The 12,949-nt window shown below is 39.6% G+C and overlaps 1 protein-coding gene and 1 pseudogene across 4 annotated transcripts in view; both read left to right on the plus strand.

Annotated features, from left to right (window-relative positions):
- The window catches only part of IL34 (interleukin 34), an 84,478-nt gene that overhangs the window by 41,039 nt on the left and 30,490 nt on the right, over positions 1-12,949 (plus strand). The window lies entirely within an intron of this gene.
- Positions 4,388-5,305, plus strand: LOC102163913 (dnaJ homolog subfamily C member 7 pseudogene; annotated as a pseudogene).

Raw genomic sequence — 12,949 nt, forward strand, 5'->3', positions numbered from 1 at the left:
CCAACCCACTGAGCGAGGCCAGGGATTGAACCCTCAGCCTCATGGTTCCCACTTGTATTTGTTTCCGCTGCACCACGACAGGAACTCCTATACTTTTTACCTTGAAATGATGTGCTTTATATAATTAAAACTCAAAAAAATTTTAAATCTCTAAAAATAAGAAACAAACGGAAATACATGATCTTTTGACTGTATATTCCCATTGGAAATATAACCTATGATAGAAAGAACCACAAAGAAATCTTGAACTACACAAACTTGTCTTTTTTTGTGTGTATGTGTACACAGACTTACTGTTAAGTTAAAATATCAGTGTTAGTGTTTGAAACTACTATATATATGCAAGGCTAAAGAAAATAGTTATCTTAAGTGTCATTAAGAAACAAGATTTTTAGCACAAAGAGATGCGCATAACCTAAACAAGTTTAGAAACCTTATAATTCTAATGATTTATCTACAAGCTAATGACTTATTTTTTCTATTTCTAAAAAATGTGTCCCAAAGCAACAGAAATAAAAGCAAAAATAAACCAATGTGACCTAATCAAACTGACAAAACTATAAAAAAAAAAAACCAAAAAAGACAACTTACAGAATGGGAGAAAATAGTTTCAAACAATGCAACTGATAAGGGCTTAATCTGTAAAATATACAAACAACTTATACAACTCAACAGCAAAAAAGCCAACAACCCAATTGAAAAAAATGGGCAAAAGACCTGAATAGACATTTCTCCAAAGAAGATATACAGATGGCCAACAAGCACATAAAACAATGCTCAACATCACTGATTATTGGAGAAATGCAAATCGAAACTACCATGAGGTACCACCTCACAACAGTCAGAGTGGCCATCATTAATAAGTCCACAAATAACAAATGCTGGAGAGGTTGTGGAGAAAAGGGAACCCTCCTGTACTGTTGGTGGAAATGTAAGCTGGTACAACCACTATGGAAAAACAGTATGGAGGTACCTCAGAAAACTATATATAGAACCACCATATGACCCAGCAATCCCACTCCTAGTCATATATCCGGACAAAACTTTCCTTGAAAAAAGACATATGCACCCACATGTTCATTGCAGCACTATTCACAATAGCTAAGACATGGAAACAACCTAAATGTCCATTGACAGATTATTGGATTAAGAAGATGTGGTATATATACACAATGGAATACTACTTAGCCATAGAAAGAACAAAATAATGCCATTCTCAGAAACATGGATGGAACTAGAGACTCTCATCCTGAGTCAGAAAGAAAAAGACATACCACATGCTATCACTTATATCTGGAATCTAATACATGGCACAAATGAACTTTCCACAGAAAAGAAAATCATGGACTTGGAGACCAGACTTGTGGTTGCCAAGAGGAAGGGGAAGGGAGTGGGAGGGCCTGTGAATTTGAGGTTAACAGATGCAAACTATTGCTTTTGGAATGGATAAACAATGAGATCCTGCTGTATAGCAGTGGAAACTATGTCTGGTCACGTATGATGGAGCATGATAATGTGAGAAAAAAGAATGTATACATGTATGTGTGCCTGGGTCACCTTGCTGTTCAGTAGAAAACGGACAGAACTCTTTAAATCAGCTATAATGGAAAAAATAAAAATCATTATAAAAAATAAAAAATGAATTTTCTAGGTCTGTCCACCTGAAAAACCCCATAAACGTTGAAAACCCAGTAGTAACGAGCACCTGTAGTATTCAGGCTGTGGTTTCTAAGTACCAATTCTTTGGAAAATTAGCTGATTGCAATTTAGTCTGAGACAGAAAATGTACAAGATGAGCCTGCAAACCCCCATTCTTGGCTGAAAGCAAGGACACTATTGAAAGTTACTGAAGTCATGTCAGTAGGACAAGACCTACTGGAAGGATCTTGCATCAGCCAAATGATGAAATAACTTGAATGTTAAAGGAATAATAAACAGCCACTTTGGAAAATAGGTTGGCAATATCTTATTGTTAAATCTCCAGCTGTCACCCAGCCGCTCAGTCCTAGGTTTACCTAAGAGCGTTTATTTAAGAGAAATAAAAACGTATGTCCAAAGAAAGACCTGTATGCAAGTTTGTGTGACAGCTTTATTCATAGTTGCAAAAACCCAGTACAATGGAAAACTTGGTAATAAAAGGAACAGACTGCAGATACACTTAGCAACGTGGAAGAATCCCCAACACATTTTCCAAGTGAAAGAAGACACATTCTATATGATTCCATTTATGTAATCTGAAAAAACCCTCTAGGAACAGAAATTAAGGAAGTGATTGCCAGAGATGTGGGGCAGGAAAGGGGATTGACTGCTAAAGGATATAAGGGACCTTTCTGGGGGTGGTAAATACGTTCTATATCCTGAATAATGTGGCAGTTGAAACTCTTCAAATTGCCACCTAAAGAGGGTGAACTTTAGTGCATATCAATTATACCTCAATGAACCCTGAGTTTAAAGTAATTTCAATGGAATGAAATATAAAAATTTTAAAATTAATGAATTCAAAGTCATACCAAAAATCGTCATTAATTACCTTTGGAAGATGTGGGGGAACAACTCATTAATAAAGGAAAAGAATCAAGCTTTCATCCTGCTTTTTCTACCCAGACCAAATTTTAAGATAAGAAAATAGATGAGGAAGGAAAGTTCTACTTTATAGAAGAATTACAATAATAAGAGAAGATAGAAAGTCACCACCCAAGGAAATAACTGCGTCAAGGCTGTAATCATCAGTATCTGACAAAAGGTAAAAATTGATGGAAGACTTTATAATGGATGGATCATGGAGAAAGAACATGGCATTAGCTCATTATAGTGGGACAAGCAGACATTCTGTAACCTGATGTAACACAACAGCTCTTGTGAAAATTACACCTGAGCCCAATGAAGCTTCTTGATCTCAACATTACAAATACAGAGATAACTATGTTAAATGACATTCCAAGGATTCAATCATCCAAATCCAGGATGTGGAAAATCTACAGGGTAAGTGACGCAGTTTCTTCAACAAAAACGAAAAAAGGAAAAATAAACTGTTATAGGTTAAAATGTCTGAAGGGTTCAAAACTTACCACACAACTACAGAAATCGAGACAGTGTGGTATTGGCATAGTGATAGACATACAGATCAATGAATGGAATTAAGAGTCCAGAAATAAAGTCATATCTATCTATGCATTTATGGTCAACTGATTTTTAGTGATAGTGCCAAAGCCATTCAGTAGGGGAAAGTGTAATATTTTTAAAAAACTAGTGCTGGGGAGTTCCCATTGTGGCGCAGTGGAAACGAATCCGACTAGTATCCATGAGGATGCAGATCCCTGACCTCACTCAGTGGGACGAGGAGCTGGCATTGCCGTCAGCTGTAGGGTAGGTCACAGATGCGGCTTGGATCCTGCATTGCTGTGGCTGTGGCTGTGGCTGGCAGCTGCAGCTCCAATTTGCCCCCTAGCCTAGAAACTGCCATATGCTGTAGTTGCGGGCCAAAAAAGCAAAAAAAAAACAGAAAAAAAAAAACAAAACTAGTGCTGAGACACCTGGATAGTCACATGAAAAAGATGAAGTTGGCTTCTTGCCTCACAACATATATAAAAATTAATTCCAGATGAATCAAACATTTAAATACAAAAGCTAAAACTATAAAAGCCTTAGAATATAACACATGTATATTTTTGTGCCCATGGATTAGACAATAGTTTCTTAGATATGATACCAAAAGCATAAGCAACCAAAAGATAAATTGGACTTTATGAAACTTAAAAAGTTTTGTGCATTAGGGGACAACTATCAGGAAAATGAAAAGACAACCCACAAAATGGGAGAAAATATTTACAAATCAAATATCTGACCAGAGTCTAATACCCTGAATATATAAAGATTGTTAATAATTCAAAAATAAAAAGATAAACCAATTTAAAATAACCAAAGGATTTTAATAGCTGTTTCTCCGAAGAAGATATACAAGTGGTCTGCAAGCAGATGAAAAGATGCTCAACATCCTTAGTCATCAGGAAAATGCAGATCAGAACCACAAGGAGATAACCACGTCATACCTATTAGGATGGTTATAACGAAAACGTTAGATGATAAAAGTGTTGGTGAGGATGTAGATAAATCAAAACCCTCATACATTGCTGATGGGAATATAAGATGGTGTAGCTGCTTTGGAAAGCAGACTGGCAGTTCCTCAAAAAGTTAAACATAGAGCAGCCATATGACCCAGCAACCACATTCCTGGGAATATACTTGAGAGAACCAAAAACATACATTAACACGAAAACTGTATATGAATATTCACAGCAATATTACTTGTAACAGGCAAAAAATGAAAACAACCCACATGTTCATCAACTGATAAACTGATAAAATGTGGTACAGCCATACAATGGAATGTTATTTGATAATAGAAAGGAATAAAATACTGGTTCCAGTGATAAGATAGTAGCCACCGCACAGCATGATGTGGTAATGGCAGCAACTGAGCCGAAGCTGCTCAACCACAAAGAAGCAAAGAGGGAAGCTGAGTCTTTTAGGGAACAAGGAAGTGCATACTATGTTAAGACACTTGTAACTACTAAATATAGATACGTGTCCTTAAAAAAATGGGAGCTATTGGAGGAGATGGGTCTCCATTTTAATGATGCTCACAAGGTTCCATGAAGCTCTTGGAGATGCACAGCAGTGAATGAGGTTGTATGATAATTTCAACTGGGGACATCTATGAGAGGGCAGATGCCGCCTATCTCTAGGGAATGCCATGGTGCATGTTGTAGTTTCTAGAGAGCCCTAGAACTTGACCACAGAAATACTCAGGCACAACAGGAGTTCAGGAATGCTAATGCAGTCACAGAATATGAGCAAATGGCAGAAACGGATTTGGGGAAACAGTATCTTTGGGAGCTTGTTTCCTGCATGGACTGTGCCCTAGAATTTGCCTCTGCCTACTGTTGCTTCAAAATCATCAAAGCAGAATATTTAGTAATGCTGGATTGTTATCTAGAAGTGCAGTCTGCAGCCAGTAACATTTTACAAATGGATTCCACCAGTGTTGATGTTCTGTATATACAAAGTCTGCCTTAATTATGAGGACTGTGTTGAGGAGGTGGTTCAATTTTTTGTACAGCCTCTCAGTATGGCTCCTGATCATAAAGAGACCTGAATTGCTTGCAGAAATGCCAAAGCATTTAAAGAAAATGGGAATAAAGAATTTAAAACAGGAAATTACAAGCTAGCATCCGAACTATAGAGAGAAGACCTGGGGATAGACCCAGTGTATAAAAATGCTAATCTCCCAAGGCAATATAAATAAAAGCAAAATAAACAAATGGGGTCTAGTCAAACGTTAAAGCTTTTGCACAGCATAGGAAACCATAAACAAAAAGGCAAGCTATGGAATGGGAGAAAATATTTGCAAATGATGCAACCAACAAGGACTTAATTTCCAAAATATACAAACAGCTCATAACAAAAAAACACAAACAACCCAGTCAGTAAGTGGGCAGGAAATCTAAACAGACATTTCTCCAAAGACATACAAATGGCCTATGGGCGCATGAAAAGATGCTCAACATTGCTAATTATTAGAGAAATGTAAATCAAAATGACAATGAAGAATCGCCTCACACCAGTTGGAATGACTATCATTATAAACAACCATCATTATAAAATCTACAAATAACAAATGCTGGAGAAGGTATGGAGAAAAGGGAACGCTCCTACACTGTTCGTGGGAATGTAATTTTGTGCAGCTACTATGGAGAAAAGTATGGTAGGTTCTTAAAAAACTAAAAATAGAGTTGCCATAAGATCCAGCAGTCCCATTCCTGGGCATATATCCAGAGAAAACTCTTAATTTGAAAAGATATATGCACCCTGATGTTCTCTATTTACCATAGCCAGGACATACACAGGAATACTACTCAGCCATAAAAATTTGCAGCAATATGGATGGACCCAGAAATTATAATGTTAAGGGAAGTAAGTCAGAAAGAGAAAGACAGATATCATATGATATCACTTATATGTGTAATCTAAAATATGATACAAATTTTTTTTTAAAAAACCAAAGCAGGAGTTCCCGTCGTGGCGCAGTGGTTAATGAATCCGTCTAGGAACCATGAGGTTGCGGGTTCGGTCCCTGCCCTTGCTCAGTGGGTTAAGGATCCGGCGTTGCCGTGAGCTGTGATGTGGGTCGCAGACGCGGCTCGGATCCCTCGTTGTTGTGGCTCTGGTGTACGCCGGCGGCTACAGCTCTGATTAGACCCCTAGCCTGGGAACCTCCACATGCCACAAGAGTGGCCCTAGAAAAGGCAAAAAGACAAAAAAATCAAAATAAAATAAAAAACAGAAGCAGAGGGGAGTTCCCGTTGTGGCTCAGTGGAAACAAATCTGACTAGGAACCATGAGGTTGTGGGTTTGATCCCTGGCCTCACTCAGTGAGTTAAAGATCTGGCGTTGCCATGAGCTGTGGTGTAGGTCACAGACTCAGCTCAGATCTCGTGTTGCTGTGGCTGTGGTGTAGGCCAGCGGCTACAGCTCCAATTCAACCCCTAGCCTGGGAACCTCCATATGCTGCGAATGTGGCCCTAAAAAGCAAAAAAAAAAAAAACAAAAAAAAAAAAACCTCACAAAACACAAAAAACAACAATAAAAACAGAAGCAGGAGTTCCCATCATGGCTCAGTGGTTATGAATATGACTAAGAACCATGAGATTGTTGTGGGTTCGATCCCTGGCATTGCTCAGTGGGTTAAGGATCCGGCGTTGCTGTTAGCTGTGGTGTAGGTTGAAGATGCGGCTCAGATCCCGTGTTGCTGTGGCTCTGGCGTTGGCTGGCGGCTACAGCTCCCATTAGACCCCTAGCCTGGGAACCTCCATATGCCCCAGTGTGGCACTAGAAAAGGCGAAAAGCAAACAAACAAACAAAAACACAGAAGCAGACTCACAGACATGGGAAAAAAAACTGTGGTTACCAAAGGAGAAAGAGGGTATAAATTAGGAGTTTAGGATTAGCAGACACAAATTGCCATATATAAAATAGATAAAAAAAAACAAGGTCCTATAGCACAGGGAATTACATTACATATCCTGCAATAAACCGTAATGGAAAAGAGTAAGAAAATTATTTATTTCATATATATATATATCTGAATCACTTTGCTGTACACCAGAAACTAACACATTTAATCAATACAACTTTGTAAGTCAACTATAATTCACTTTTAAAAACCATAGGCAATTCAAGCAAAACAAAAACAAATACTAAACCCTACCGCAATCCAGGTATAGTTCATTTCAGAAGACTGCGCAAATGCAATGAAACTCAACGACCCTTATTACACAAAGACTGCTTGAGGAGAGCTCAGGACTGCAGGGACAGTATGAAGAAGCTGTGCAGGACTGTGAAAAAGTGCACCAGACAGAAGCAACAAAAGAACACAAACAGCTCTTAGAATATACACAGCTGGAACTGAAGAGTAAGAGGAAAGATTACTACAAGGTTCCGGGAATGGACATGAGTGTATCTGGGGACGAGGTCAAGAAAGCTTATTGGAATTTGGCCTTGATGCACCATCCAGAACAACACAGTGGAGTAGTGCTGAAGTTCAAGGGGAGGAGAAAAGTTCAAGGAAGTCAGAGAAGCTTTTACCATCCTCTCTGATCCCAGGAAAAAAGACTCACCATGTTAGTGGATAGGACCTGGATGAGGAGACATGAATTTGGATGATTTTGATGCAAGTGATGTCTTCAAGGCATCTTTCATCAGTCTGGGGAGCTTGGAAACATCTGGTCCAGGGATTTTCTTTTTTCAGTTTGACTAATAAAATCATCCAGAATCCAGGAAATGCAGACTTGCTCAGTTTAACTTGAATGTGGATGCAGTTTATCTCCTCCCTTCATCATGTCTCCATGCACTTAGAGCAGTTATGTTTTCTCAGTTGGATACCCTGTATCTGTGTGAATGGAGTGAAGGAAAGGGATCCAGGCTGAAGACTGCAGGTAGGGAAGGGAGGCAAAGAGTAAAAGGGAGGCAGCTTGTGAATTTTGGTTTTACAGTTTAAATTCATTAAAAAAGAAAAAAATTTTAAGAGAAATGAAGTCCTGAATCCTGCATTTTAGTCTGCTCAGGCTGCTATAATAAAATACCATAGACTGGGTGATTTAAACAACAGAAATTTACTTTCTCATAGTTCTGCAGGCTGAAGTCCAAGATTAGGGTATCAGCATGGTCGATTTCTTTCTTTCTTTCTTTTTTTTTAGAGCCGTACCCACAGCATATGGAAGTTCCCAGGCTGGGGGTCCAATTGGAGCCTGTAGCTACCAGCCTGCGCCACAGCCATGGCAAGACCAGATCCAAGCCAAATCTACAACCTATACCACAGCTCATGGCAATGCCAGATCCTTAACCCACTGAATGGGGCCAGGGATGGAGCCCACATCCTCATAGATACTAGTCAGGTTCATTTCTGCTGAACCACAACGGGAATTCCTTATTTGTTTTTTATAGTTCACAGAGCAAAATCATATGTTATTGGTATTTCTCTAAGTTACTTCCCTTAACATGCATGATACCCTCAAAGAGCATCCATGTTGTCACAAATGATAAGATTCCATCTTTTTAGTGGCTGAGTAGTATTCCATTGTGTGCATTTGCCACATCTTTATTTATTCATTCTTTGATGGGCACTTAGATTGTTTCCATACCTTGGCTATTGAAAATAATGCTATGCGGAACACAGGGATGCATATGTCTTTTCAAAGTAGTGTTTTCGTATTCTTTGGTTAAATATCCAGAAGTGAAGTAGTTAGATCATATGGTAGCTCTATTCTTAATTTTTTGAGAAACCTCTGTACTATTGTTATCCATAGTGTCTATACCAGTTTACAATTCCACCTATAGTCTATGACGGTTCCTTTTTCTCCACATCCTCACCAATACTTGTTATTTCTTGCCTATTTGATGATAGCAGTTCTAACAATGTGAAATGATGTCTGACTCTATTTTTCTTCTTTTTTTTTTTTGCCATGCGGCTTATGGAGCTCCAGAGCCAGGGATCAGATCCGAGTGACCTAAGCTGCAGCTGTGGCAATGCCCGATCCTTAGCCGACTGTGCCAGGCTAGAGATCAAACATGCATCCCAGCACTCCCAAGACCCTGCGGATCCCGTTGTGCCACAGCGGGAACTCCTCACCCTGGTTTTGATTTGCATTTCTCTAGTAATTGGTGTTGAACATCTTTTCATGTGCCTATTTGCCGTCTGTATGACTTCTTTGGAAAAACGTCTATTTAGCTCCTCTGCTCATTTTTTAGTCTGGCTGTTTATTTTTGGTTGTTGAGTTCTTTATCTGTTATGAATATTAACCCCTTACTGGATGTATGATAGACAAATATCTTCTCCCATTTAGTAGATTCTCTTTTTTTTTTTTTTTTTTTGGTTTGATGATTTCCTTTGCTGTGCAGAAGCCTTTTATTTTTTAATTTTTTTTTAATTTTTTTATTTTTAAGGCCTCACTTGTGGCATATGGAAGATCCCAGGCTAGGGGTGGAATTGGAGCTATAGCTGCTGGCCTATGCCACAGCCACAGCAACGCCAGATCCAAGCCACGTCTGTGACCTACACCACAGCTCATGGCAACGCTGGATCCTTAACCCACTGATTGAGGCCAGGGATCAAACTGCGTCCTCATGGATACTAATCCAGTTTTTTACCACTGAGCCATGACGGGGACTCCCTGCAGATGCCTTTTAGTTTGATACAGTCCCATTTGTTTATTTTTGTTTTTGTTTCCCTTGCCTGAGAAGACTTATCTAGAAAGATATTAAGACTGATGTTAGAGCATGTACCGCCTAAGTTTTTTTTCTATGAGTTTTATGTTTTCATGTCTTACATTCAAATCTTTAATCCATTTTAAGTTTACTTTTGTAAATGGTGTGGGATAGTGGTATAGTTTCTTTCTTTCTTTCTTTCTTTTTTCTTTTTTTTTTTTTGTCTTTTTGCCTTTTTTCTTGAGCCGCTTCTGCGGCATATGGAAGTTCCCAGGCTAGGGGTCGAATCGGAGCTGTTGCCGCTGGCCTACACTACAGCCACAGCAATGCAGGATCTGAGCCATGTCTGCGACTCACACCACAGCTCACGGCAATGCTGGATCCTTAACCCACTGAGCAAGGCCAGGGATTGAACCCACAACCTCATGGTTCCTAGTCAGATTTGTTAACCATTGCGCCACAACAGGAACTCTGGTATAGTTTCATTTTATTTTTGCATGTGGCTGTCCAATTTTCTCCACTTTTTTTTTCTCATTTTTAATAGCTTTATTTTTTTATAATTTTTTTTATTTTCCCACTGTACAGCAAGGGGGTCAGGTTATCCTTACATGTATACATTACAATTACATTTTTTCCCCCACCCTTTCTTCTGTTGCAACTTGAGTATCTAGACAAAGTTCCCAATGCTATTCAGCAGGATCTCCTTGTAAATCTATTCTAAGTTGTGTCTGATAAGCCCAAGCTCCCGATCCCTCCCACTCCCTCCCCCTCCCATCAGGCAGCCACAAGTCTCTTCTCAAAAGTCCATGATTTTCTTTTCTGAGGAGATGTTCATTTGCGCTGGATATTAGATTCCAGTTATAAGTGATATCATATGGTATTTGTCTTTGTCTTTCTGGCTCATTTCACTCAGTATGCGATTCTCTAGTTCCATCCATGTTGCTGCAAATGGCATGATGTCATTATTCTTTTTTATGGCTGAGTAGTATTCCATTGTGTATATATACCACATCTTCCGAATCCAATCATCTGTCGATGGACATTTGGATTGTTTCCATGTCCTGGCTTTTGTGAATAGTGCTGCAGTGAACATGCGGGTGCACGTGTCCCTTTTAAGTAGAGTTTTGTCCGGATAGATGCCCGAGAGTGGGATTGCAGGGTCATATGGAAGTTCTATGTATAGATTTCTAAGGTATCTCCAAACTGTTCTCCATAGTGGCTGTACCAGTTGACATTCCCACCAGCAGTGCAGGAGGGTTCCCTTTTCTCCACAGCCCCTCCAGCACTTGTTATTTGTGGATTTATTAATGATGGCCATTCTGACTGGTGTGAGGTGGTGTCTCATGGTAGTTTTAATTTGCATTTCTCTTATAATCAGCGATGTTGAGCATTTTTTCATGTGTTTGTTGGCCATCTGTATATCTTCTTTGGAGAAATGTCTATTCAGGTCTTTTGCCCATTTTTCCATTGATTGATTGGTTTTTTTGCTGTTGGGTTGTATAAGTTGTTTATATATTCTAGAGATTAAGCCCTTGTCAGTTGCATCATTTGAAACTGTTTTCTCCCATTCTGTAAGTTGTCTTTTTGTTTTCTTTTGGGTTTCCACTTTTTTTTTTTTTTTGAACAGACTGTCCTTTTTCCATTGTATGTTCTTTGCACCTATGTAGTAAATTAATTGTATAGGTTTATGTGTGTGTGTTTATTTGAACATGGATTCTGTGTTAGATGATATAGGGTTTATTGATTTGGGGATGTGCATTAATAGTAATATGAGGAGTTCCCGTCGTAACGCAGTGGTTAACGAATCCGACTAGGAACCATGAGGTTGCGGGTTCGGTCCCTGCCCTTGCTCAGTGGGTTAATGATCCAGCGTTGCCGTGAGCTGTGGTGTAGGTTGCAGACGTGGCTCGGATCCCATGTTGCTGTGGCTCTGGTGTAGGCCGGTGGCTACAGCTCCCATTGGACCCCTAGCCTAGGAATCTCCATATGCCGCAGAAGTGGCCCAAGAAATGGCAAAAAGACAAAAAAAAAAAAATAGTAATATGATTGTATTTTTTTTTTTAGGGCCACACCCGCAGCATTTGAAAGTTTTCAAGCTAAGGCTTGAACTGGAGCTACAGCTGCTGGGCTATGCCACAGCCACAGCAATGCCAGATCCAAGCTGCGTCTGTGACCTACACTGCAGTTCACAGCAACACATCGGATCCTTAACCCACTGAGCGAGGCCAGGGATTGAACCTGCCTCCTCATGGATTCGAGTCAGTTCATTTCTGCTGAGCCACGACAGGAACTCCTGATATTGTGTGTGTGTGTGTGTGTGTGTGTGTGTGTGTGTGTATGGACATTTTTTTTTTTCTTTATAGGGCCGTACCCATGGCATATGGAAGTTCCTAGCCTAGGGGTTGAATTGGAGCTGCGGCTGCTGGCCTACACCACAGGCACAGCAATGCAGGATCTGAGCGTGTCTGTGACTTACATCTCAGCTCATGGCAATCCCGGAACCTTAACCCACTGAGCAAGGCCAGGGATCAAACCCGCAACCTTGTAGTTGAACCTTACTAGTCAGATTCGTTTCTGCTGCACCACAATGGGAACTCCTCCTGATTGTATTTTTTTAAAATATTCTTACTGGTAAAATGACATGACTGGGATTTGCTTGAAAATGCTCTAGGGAAAAAAATTAGAGAATGGATGAAACAGAAATGACAGAGTACTGATAATTTTTGAAGCTGAATAATGATTATGTGAGGGTCCATTATACCTTTCCACTTTGGGTTTGTTTAGCAATGCTGTGATAAAGTTTCAAAAAATAAATATGGCAGAGGGGGAAAAAAAAGTCTTGACTAGTATTGAATTTCAGCAAGTTCATTTTCCTGTGTAAGATTCTGAGCTGCATTCTAGGACAATGAAAGCACACCTTTGCCCCCCAAAGCCTCCTGAACTTCATGCAGAGGAGAGAAGCCACCAGAACCACTCCCAGAAGATACTTTGGGTTAGAATTCATCCGGCTTTTTACAGAGCATTTACAGAGATGATGCATATCCAGGCTATATTAATTAGCTTTTATTGTATAACAAACTACTCCCATGCTTAGTGATTTAAAATAAACAAACATGGATTATTTCTCATGGTTCTGTGGGGTGGCTGGGATTCTGGGCTGACTTAACTGGGGCCAGATGGTCTAGTT

This window comes from Sus scrofa, chromosome 6 (assembly GCF_054392235.1).
Source record: "Sus scrofa isolate SSC_HxYL_T2T_F1_AM1 chromosome 6, Sscrofa_HxYL_maternal_Yorkshire_Landrace_v2.0, whole genome shotgun sequence".
In the NCBI taxonomy this organism is placed as follows: domain Eukaryota; kingdom Metazoa; phylum Chordata; class Mammalia; order Artiodactyla; family Suidae; genus Sus; species Sus scrofa.